We start from the raw sequence: 12,500 nt of genomic DNA on the forward strand, positions 1-12,500 counted from the left end.
ATAAGTATATCCCCTAAACCTTTTTTAGGTTTTCCATGTTCACCAATCTCCTCAGGGGAGAGAATATTAGCAAATATTATAAATGGTTTATACCTGATTTGCTAAATACAACAAAGATAGAAAATCATTAATAAAAGTTTATATATATATATATATATATATATATATATATATATATATATATATATATATATATATATATATATACATAATCTGGGTAGTTAGTTTTGTGTATATCCGTTAGAAGCGATGAGTGAAATTTGAAGAATAAAACGTGTATAAATACATTTGAAGCCAAAACTGCAACGCGAATTTTTTTGATAAAATAAACTAAAATATATTATTAAAAAATTTCAGGTTGCAGTTTTGGCTTCAAATGTATTTATACATATTTTATTCTTTATATATATATATATATATATATATATATATATATATATATATATATATATATATATATATATATATATAGTAATTTATAAAATATATATGGCGACCAAGCTACACTGAATATTCTGCGTTTCATCCACTGTAGGATTCGTCAGGCCTGACGAATCCTACAGTGGATGAAACGCAGAATATTCAGTGTAGCTTAGTCGCCATATATATTTTATAAATTACTAACTAGCTCTACCTACGTATTGAGTACTTTTGAAGTAAATACTTAAAGTTTACGCATAAATCTATACTTTTGTTTATTAAATTTATGTGAGTAAATGAAGTAGTTATATTATATATATATATATATATATATATATATATATATATATATATATATATATATATATTCTCACAACATAAAAAAAATAAATAAAAATGATATTATAATGTTGTTTTTTTTTCATATTCGTTACAATTGTTTCGTGGCCATTCGGACAATTTCAAATTTTATGTCATTCAAAAATATTCCAAGCATAGCCTCTCTCTTGGCAGTATTTATACTCACCGGAACACATTTCTAAACCATATTTAAAGGAGCAAGCAGTTGAATCTACCCCCACCTTAATCTTCTACGTTTTGTTTAAATGCTCGATAATAAAAACTAATAATAATGCAGTTTTATAATTGTGTCAGTTAATTTTTACTTTAATTTTCATTGGTATATATGAACATTATCTAATTTTTATATATTTTTATATATTAAAATTTTGAGTAAAAATAGTAATGAAGTACATATATATATATGTATATGTGTGTGTGCGTGTGTATATATACATATATATATGTATATGTCTACATATATACATATATATATAAATATATATATATACATATACATATATATATACATATATATGTATATATATTTATATATGTATATATATGTAAATATATTTATATAAATGTATATATGCATATGTATATATATGTATATATATGTATATATATATAAATATACTTACATGTATACATATATATATACATATATATATGGTTAAACTGGTAATTAGTAAAAACCTGTAGAGAGTGCTCAATACTATTGCAGAGCAAATATGTGTTTTATTTTTTTATTATCATTTCTGTAAAGTCTGACGAGGCTGTTAGATCGTAAACATGGTCCAACATCCGAAACATATGTAACCGACAGATAAAACGGTAATAAAAAAATAAAACATATATATATATATATATATATATATATATATATATACATATATGTTTTATTTTATTTAATATTAATATATATATATATGTTTTATTTTATTTAATATTAAATTTGGCAACTAGTACAGATGTATATATATATATATATATATATATATATATATATATATATATAGGGAGAGAGAGAGAGAGAGGGGGGAGATAGATAAATGGTAATTATAAAACCCCGGAAAAAGTGCTCAATACTATTGTAGAGCAAATATATATAAATTTTCTTTATTGCCGTTTTATCTGCATAGTTATACATATTTCGGTTACCGAATCGTATTAACGATCCAGCAATTTAGGAATCGTATTAACGATTCCTTAATTGAAACAAGTGTGACTAATCTGATTACTACTTCATCGAAAGATCTCATAAAGTAAAGGGGTCCTTTCATGATGCTAACACATGTTTTCAGTGTGAAGCAAATATTCGAATAGTCCATTAATGTTCTCCTTTTACCCCTCAAATACTGAGTTAATAAAACAAATAAACCGAAGAATATTTATTTTCCTATCTCTCTAATTGAATATTGATGCCTTTCTCTTGGCCTTAGCTGTGTACAGGACCAGAATTCATCTAGTCTGGTTGTGTACCCAATTCAGTGCTTTTACTATAGATAACATTACATAGAGAAGATGTGTTAATCCTCGTTTAAGGCAATGTGTTTTGGCCATAACGAGGGGCTCTTATTTGGCTTACAAATATTTCATATAATCTTGCATATTTAGTCAGGGTTTACTTGTATGGGGGCATATTCTCATGCCAGAACGGTTTAGCAAAGCTATGTACAGAAACACCTTAGACTCTTGAGGATAATGTCCGGATTGATATTCAAGTTCTAACTCCACATTTTTATGTAATCTAAAACTTCATCATCCGGAATCTGCAGATAGTAATATAAGCGTGGAATTAACAGAAATAACTACGATACAATCATTAGTTCTGAAATCGAGCGGGGCAACAATAAAATGAAAATACGATGTTTATTTCATTTTGATTTTAATTAATAACAGTGAAATTCAGAGCGGAAAATGTTGAAATATCATTAAAGCATGTTGCTCTTGTGCAGGAAAGCATAGTAGCCACGAATAATTCAAGAGTAAACGTCTCGTACGCACCAATGTGGTACGATGTGAAAAAAGTTACCGGAAATTTATTTTAGTTAAAATCACTTATAGTTTAAATTGTTCAGTCGATGTCGGAATATTGCCTTTCTTACATGTAAAATATAAGAAAGAATAAAACATGTAACAAAAGTATATATATATATATATATGTGTGTGTGTGTGTGCGTGTGTGTGTATATATATATATATGTGTCTATGTGCGTGTGTGTGTACGTGTGTATATATATGCACATATATAAATACATATATAAATATATATATATAAGAACAGTATATACATAAGAACAGTATACACAACACACACACATGTATATATATGTAAATATATATATATATATATATATATATATATATACATACATGCATGCATATGCTTTTTATTTAAATTTGAATGAATATTTAGGCATCACTGCACATTCATGGGTATGTTTCAGACACCTAGCTATAACTTACTAGACGAAGTTGTTTTTACAAAAGTTCGTGCCTTAATATATATATATATATGTATGTATATATATATATATATATATATATATATACATACATATATATATATGTATATATATATATATGTATGTATATATATATATATATATATATATATATATATATATATATATATATATATATATATATATATATATATATATGGATATTCACACTATATCTTTCGCATTATTGGTTGATTCTTTTAATGGTTTTGTGGAATAACTTTTATTTCATGATATTGTGTCAGAACAGTATATATATATATATATATATATATATATATATATATATATATATATATATATATATATATTGCAAAAATAGTATTCTCAATTATCAAAAATTACTGGGGGGTTTTCTTATAAGGCTTCAGCGTTACTCAAGCCATATATATTCGACTTTCCATGGATAATGTCAAAAGGGCAACATATTTGTTCCTATCGGGCCAGTTGTCATAGTGTTGAAGTCGATCGTAATATCTGAATATAATATTCAACGTTTCCTAATTTTCTTCTTTCTTTATATGTGTTTAAGTTGTGTGATAATCGGAAAAGATTCCGATTTCGTCCTCCTATTAATGCACCTGGTGACACATAAGTAAACAGCGTGTATAGAATTTGACGAAACAAATAAATCGAATATCTTATCAAATAAAAATGGATGAAAGGACGAGGGGAAATAGTATTACACATTTTATATTTAAAAGTGTTGACGAGCAACACTACATAACAACATAATGTATTTTAAAGGAAATTATTGACGGAGCATAGCGATACATACATACATACATACATACATACATACATACATACATACATTCATACACAAAGACATACCTGCGTAGGTATGTACATACATAGACACATACACATATATATGGATACATATGTTCATACATAGACACATACACACATATATGTATATATATATATATGTACATCCATACATCCACACACATACATAAATATGTACCTATTTACAATGCCTCCCCACGGGACAGAGTTAGACACCAGGGTCGTTTTTTAACGTGGAGAAAAGGTACAAAAATAAAAATTGTCTCAGTCGTGAAGGATTTCTCCTCCACTGAAAGAGAACGAGAAATAGAAGTGCCGCATCTGAAGAACAGATACTACACTTTGATCTTGGCCAAATTTTTATTTTTGTACCTTTTCTCCACGTTAAAAAACGACCCTGGTGTCTAACTCTGTCCCGTGTGGAGGCATTGTAAATAGGTACACACATACACACACATATATGTGTATTATGTGCATACCTACATACATGAATACACATATGAACATACATACACACACATGATGATTGCAACATCTTGTCAGACGAGCGCCACTCCCTCAGACATTTAAAATCCATGAGCCCAAATGCCTGAGGGAGTATCTATACAAATATGATGTTACAGAGTCTTAGCTTTGTACGACAGCTAAGTCTCTCTCTCGGTTCAAAATGTTGAGATTCAGCAACAAGCAAGAGCAAGATAGCCAGCAACAAATTAAACTGCAGACCAGCTTAATGCGGGTACTGGTCTTCCGCTTTATGGTATTTTTAAATCAGAGATTTGCTTCTCCTAGAAAGGTTGCCTTCACCACGGCTTACGGGAGCCCTCTCCACCCCAACACATATATACTTACACACAAACACACACGATGCTAGTTGGCCGTTGACCCCGAAAAAGGGTTCATTCGCACATACATACATACATACATGCACACATACATGCATACGTATGTACATATATACAACATACATACATATACACAAACATATGTACATACATACACACGTATATGTATATATACAAACATACACACATACATACACACATATATGCATACGTATGTACATACACATATATATGCATACATCTGTACGCGTATACACACGTACACGCATACATGCATACATATGTAACTACATACGCAGATACACTCATGCATACACACGTACATTCATGCATACATACACACATACATGCGTATATACACACATAGATGTACACATGCACACATACATGCATACATGCACACATACATACATGCATTTATAAACATATGCATACACACATGTATATATAAACACATGCACATACATGCATACATACATTCATACATATGGACACACATACATACACACATATACATATATACATGCATACAGATATACATACACACATGCATACATAAACACATACCTACACGCGTGCATGCATAGGTACATACATACATACATACATACATACATACGAATAAACAATAGACCGTTAGATTCATTTAACTATAACAAAGATTCTATCATAAATTTTCCGTAAATGCAAATCTTAAAAAGAAAAGATTAAAAACAATATGTCCTCAAACACCAGAAAACAAAACCAGTTTTAACATGTTCAACTATTTATATATAACCAAATTCAAGCAAGAAGCGTATATCTATACTTATTTAATTTTTTTTCTTCTTTTTTTTGTATTGTATTCATATTAAAAACATTTTTTTCTATTTATTAAAAAATTACAACTTTGTTACATATGGATCGTGGAATTGCATTTATCTGCAAAAGATCTACCTAATTCGCATATTCTTTTAAACATTCATTTTAATTAATTCCCTATTAGTTTTTTTCGGTTTTGTTATGGGATGATCATCTTTAGTTAACTATTACGTGTAATTATATTCATACAGATATTTATTTATGATTTATATATATATATATATATATATATATATATATATATATTTAACATTAAGATAATAAGTCTCAACTTTTTGCTACTATAAACTTTTACATAATGTATGCTTTTGTCTATTATAATCAATCATGTGTTGAATCGGACTCTTTGCACTTAAGGGAACAACAAGAATACTAAAAGTACGAAGAGGATACTTAAAAGAGCTCTCGGTTGGTTTCAATTAAAAGCAGGACAACGATGGCAGCTGGGTTGGCTGCCCCGTACAATTTTCAAAGGAAGGAAATTTAAAAAAAAAATATATATATATATATATATATACGTGTGTATACGCGTACAGATGTATGCATATATATGTGTATGTACATACGTATGCATATATGTGTGTATGTATGTGTGTATGTTTGTATATATACATATATATATATATATATATATATAAGTATCTATCTATGTTTGCATGTACATTTTTCATATTAAATATATAATACACATAAATAATTATATCATACTAAATATTCACAATATATATATAAATGAAACAGTAGATGTATGTATATGTGTGTGTCCGTGTGTAAATATTTAACCGATAAACTCTTAAACTACTGGCCACACAACACTTAAATTAACAGGAAATAGTAATGGTTCACCAAGGATGGTTTATAACGAGTTAAATCTTTGTTTGGATGGATGAATAATGCATACAGACAAATGTGGGTTGAAATTGAAATGCAAAATGTTGATTTCAAGTTGCTGACATATATCTATTACTTTTGCGCACGCGCAAATTCATTTATAGTTTGAAGTGGTTTAATTTGAAATTTTCTTATCTATCTGTCGATAGCTCAAAAGTGGGGAACGCGGCTAGAGCGTTAAATTTTTTGGTTTCGATTCTAGCTGATGGTAACCAAGTAATTTTTCTTTTTTTTACTTTTTAAATCAGTACTATATATTAGGTACACTTTAATATTCAATAGAGAACGCGCTCTGTAATAATAAATACGAAATCTGTATGAATTAAAATATGTTTAAGCGCATTTTACCATCGGGCAAAGCCGGGCAAATCCCCGGCTAGTATATTTATTTATAAAATTACGCATTATGTTTATATTTTTGTTTCGGTATTTACTTCAGTTGTGCTCAATTGATGAGTAGAGCGTTGTAGTATAGAATATACTTATTGCAAGTAAGCTGCACTTAATTGTCTGTGTATCGTTCCTCGGAAGAATTCACCAGGCTAAATGTCGTTTTTGTTATGTGTTTCGCGAGAAAAAAAAAAAGAAAGTGATAAAAAAAGATGATATTTACGTCTAGATGTCAATTGTAAGGATAATAAAATACGGCACTTGTACAGTTTAATCAAAACATTAAAAAATGAAAATATCGAAAAACAAAAAGGTTATATTGTACGTATACGTTTTGGACTGAAGATCTCTGAAAAAAAAATTTCACTTAATTTTATCGTGTATTTTTTTTTATTTTTTATTTATTTTTTTTTTTTTTACAGTGGAAAAACACGTTTTTATAACAGCGCGTTGAAGATAGCCACCTTTGAATTTTTTTAACACGTCACGGGGAGATAACTCAATGTAAAGCGCCGATATTCCCTCCCCATCTTTAGCACTAGCTTTTCTTCCTAAAAATCATCGAACCTTTTGTTCGGTATCATAACAAATTGTTTTTGTTTTTTGTTTTTTTGCTGTGAAAAAAAAACAAAAAACAAACTATTTGATGAAATTAAGTGAAATTTACTTTTCGGAGAACTTCATTCCATAACGGATACGTACAATATAATCTTTTTTTTTTTCAATATTTTCATTTTTTAATGTCTTGATTAAACTGTACAAGTACCTAAAAAAAACAAATAAAAGGTATTATCTTTTCGATCCGAATGTACAGTTTTAGGAGGAACCGCCGGACGGGTATAAACACGGGAGCTTCTTACAAACGGTTGGAATCAGTGTCGTTCGTTTTTGAAAAAAAAAAACATCCACTTATTCGTTAAAAGAAATGCTATATTCACATTTTTATATATAAAAAAAATAATTTTGTTAAAGGACAGTGGATTGTTCGAAATATTAAAATTGATATTTCTGAATTTTTGAGATGAGGCTTTTAAAAACAAAACTGCCGCTTCTACACGATTGGGACGAAATTTCGTAAATTGTAATACTTACTTTCACATGAAAATGATATTTATGTATGCCTCGTATTTTTAAGATGAGTATATAAAAAAATTACGAAAATCGATACGGTAGAAAATTATTTATTAAAGAAAAGAAAATATAGAATTTAAAGAAAACACTCGTAAAACACAGAAGAGTTCAAAAGGGAGATAATTTTCCGTTTAGATTCGAACAAGATGGCGGCAATTTTTCACCTACTAACACGATTAAAGTTGTTTGTTTTTTTAATTCAGTAATATTTGGGTAATTTCGACTTCATAATTTGGAAACTACCATTGTAACTTATTAGGATTGGCAAAAAAAAAAAAAAAAAAAAACAGTTCAAACCTTTGTTAACTTAAAACTCTATTAATCGACTATGAAATCTCGTCCCAAAACTGTAAAAAATAGTTATTTATAAAGATCGGTAGAAAAATAGTACCTCAAAATACAACATAGATTTAAGGCTCCCGAAATTTATGCTAAAAGTGATTGCGGCGTAACGGATAAAGTACTTCATCAAATTCAGTTGTAACTGACACTTTTCTAGAGGTTGAAGGTTCAATCCTCAGTGCGGCCGACACAATGACTACAACTGCGAATTGCTTAAGACATCTACTTGGTCATGGCTGACAGAACAAGATAACGCCGCATATCGGAATTAAAGAAAGGGTTCCGTTCGAAATTCCCGAGTTCGACAAGGGACACGAGAAGAAGGTTGAAGCTTCATCGGCCGAAACGTAAAAGTAATGAAAATAACACGTAAGATGAGTACAGTAATCCGATTAATGGAAACATATGTGTGTGTGTCTGTGTTTGTGTGTTCGTTCCCTACAGACACCGAACCGATTGATTCGATTTTTTTTAGAAATTTCGCACAAATGTACTTTGGGTCCTGTTCTTAGATATGTTTTGTAATTGGGAGGCCATCGAGAAATATCAAAAATCGATAATCGAAAATCGAAAATCGATAATCGAAAACATCTCATTAAAGAAGGAACAGTGTGATTTTAACCAAAGTTAACACGCTTATACAGCCTAACATTACAAGTACATTTGAGAAGTTTTATCAGCGCACAAGCAGAAGGATCCAGCATATAAAATCAACTGTATGTTCTTTGAAAAGATAAGAACGTGTTCGAAAAAAATATTTTTGTTTAGAACAAAATTGAACCATGATACTTGATTGTTTGTTCATTTTAAACTTTAATTCAAGCCATTATATAAAATAATTTTATAAAATCAAGAGTAGATTCTCTACAGTGCAATGTAGACGATAATGTATTATAGACTAACACTGGGTGTGAAGATTTCTCCGAGTGAACCGCTATGGGTTCCCGACTAGAGCAGGCAATTAATCGATTTGATTGAAAAATGCACAATTTTACCGATTTCGATGACAATAAAATGATTGGAAGTATGGGAGATTGGTTGATTCTTAATCAGTCCGAAGCATTACATAATCTATCATTCTCTGTCTGTCCGTCTGTCTGTCTGTCTGCCTCTCTCTCTCTCTCTCTCTCTCTCTCTATATATATATATATATATATATATATATATATATATATGTGTGTGTGTGTGTGTGTGTGTGTGTGTGTGTGTGTGTGTGTGTTATTTCTTTAGAAATATCTTTTCTTATAATACATACCAATCGTTATTTAAGAATTAAGTTGTTTCATCAAATACTTCTGCATGCAAAATCCGATCCAGCATTTTGCTAATTCCTGCCCTCTGATGAGAAGGAAAGTATTTCTTCGAAACTCCGCGGATTAAGGACTGTCCATTTGTCTGGTGTTTCCTTTTCAGATTAAATATGTTTTTAACTCATTTCAAAGTGTTTTTTAACATATTTTATTAACTGTTTGCTCATATTATAAGCTCTATTTCCTATTTGGTTTCATCGAGCTTTTTTATCTGGCTGAGATAATTTTATAAATATTAATTCTTTAATATTTATAATTTACTCTAATTTTACCATCTTGGATCATTTTGGTAAATTCAATTGTAATTTTCATTTTATATATACATATATATATTTCTACAGAAATATATATATATATGTATATATATTTCTAAAGAAATATATATATATATATATATATATATATATATATATATATATATATATATATATATATACTTACGGTAGTGGTAGTGGTGGTGGGGGGCTTGCCCGGTCGTAAAGTACGTTTAAATATGACATTTTTATTTGCTCAAATTTCATATGTATTATTATAGAGTCGTGAATTTAAAAATAAAAGTAAGAAAATATTTGGGTACCATCAGCTAGAATGGAAACCGAAAGTAAACTTGCAACGTTCAAAGCTGGTAACGTTACCACTGTACTAACGTGATGTGTACATGAACTGATCAAAAGTAAAATAATTAAAAATAAACAAAGATGAATGTTCAAAATGTTTAACGACCTTTTTTTTTTTTTTTTCAATTTTTATTCTTTTGTGACCCCTTAAAAACTATTTTAACCGGCTGAAGACCAATAAAAGACAGCCCGTAAAAAAAAAAAAAAAAAATCAATCATTTTAAGCCCCAAGCGCCGCTCTGCGATTTTTAGTTTCGGTAGTAATAGAGTTTAAAAATATGGAGACGGACAGACAGACATATAGTCTTTTATATATTAGATATATAAAATTGTTTTACTGTTACCTACATGTACATTACCCTTTCGATTTACCCATACATGTTATACTTACTTTTAATTACTATTTACCATATGATCCTATACCTTCATTCACATTTCATTTCTAAATCTCATTACAAACACCGTGTTTTTCTATATCATTTTTTTTCTATCTTATTTGATTTTTGTATAATTCTGGTCCTTCTCCTCTTCTGATAGAAAGCATTTATCTTCGAAATGTCATGGCCTAAAAAGGTTTTTCTTAACTTTCCCGTTCATTTTTCCCTATTGTTCTGATAATATAATGAAGTTATGTATAACATGTATTTCTTATCTTTCATTTAATATATATATATATATATATATATATATATATATATATATATATATATATATATATATATATATATATGCGAGGCTCGCTGTTTGTTTACAAACAGGCGATTTGATCACTATAAAAGTTGTGGCGGGTGTCCATTTAAATGGACATTCCGACGAGTTATTTACGGGCGTCGCCTTCATGGTCGAGTGGGAGAACTGCCGACTGTCAACACGACGGTTCTAGGTTCAATCCTTGGCTAGGGAGCGATGCTAGTCTGGCGGCACTGATGAGTTGTAATACAGTCGACGACTACAAATATACATATATATATGCATTTAATTTATTTATACAAACATTGATAGCTATATATGTGCACACATGTTTCTGTAATCACCCGTTATTGGGGAGATTACGTCTTCAGGCCAAGAATTTCCCTCAAATGAATAAATGACAAAAAGCTGTATGTTGACAATCTTACAATTTATTCCTTTAATTCAGTTGACATTCACAATTCTTGACATTATCTGTTTCGTAGCAAAAACCATTATCTTAACTATTATATCAATTAGTGATTGATTCTGTGTTTCAAACAGATACTCAAGAATTGTGAATGTAAACTGAATTAAAGGAATAAATTATAAGATGGTCAACATCATAAAATTTGGAATATATACTTTTGTTATTTATTCATTATCTGCTCTGTAATTACATTGAGCTTCATAAATAAGGATTGGTATATATTATAAGGAAATATAAGCCAATAAAGAATATTTGCACTAATATATATATATATATATATATATATATATATATATATATATAGGGAGAGAGAGAGAGAGAGAGAGAGAGAGAGAGGGGGAGTTTTAGATATAGATATATTTCCACTAGTAGTAAGTAGTAAGTTATGGAATTTTAACTACAGTGATTATTCCGCGTTTCATCCTCGTGTGAATTCGCCATCGAAAATAAAATGCGGAATACTCTGTGTATCTTAATTGCCATATATATTTTCATCACTTACTACCTAGCCCCACCTATATATTGAGCACTGTTGAAGTAAATACTGAAAATTTACGCATAAAATTATATCTTCGTATATTAATTTATGTGATTAAATGGAATCGTCATATATATATATATATATATATATATATATATATATATAGAGAGAGAGAGAGAGAGAGAGAGAGAGAGAGAGATAGATAGATAGATAGATAGATGTTATTTGTTTTTGTTTTTGCGATACGTTTTTGAATGAATTCAATTATTTACGGAAGTGCCTTTTTACCTAAATGCGAGTTTGAATTAATTTTTCCCCCTTTAACCAATTTGGTACTACCATATGGGGGAGCGGCATATATATAGTTTTTTAAGATATAATTATCCACTGACACGTGTTCCGTTGTCTACGA

At 29.2% G+C, this 12,500-nt stretch overlaps 1 protein-coding gene across 1 annotated transcript in view; it reads left to right on the forward strand.

The window, feature by feature from the left end:
• Positions 1-12,500, forward strand: part of LOC145247806 (uncharacterized) — a 248,927-nt gene that overhangs the window by 60,612 nt on the left and 175,815 nt on the right. The gene's annotated exons all lie outside the window — the stretch shown is intronic.

Source organism: Euprymna scolopes, chromosome 26, assembly GCF_053919585.1.
Source record: "Euprymna scolopes isolate OS-2025 chromosome 26, ASM5391958v1, whole genome shotgun sequence".
NCBI lineage: Eukaryota > Metazoa > Mollusca > Cephalopoda > Sepiida > Sepiolidae > Euprymna > Euprymna scolopes.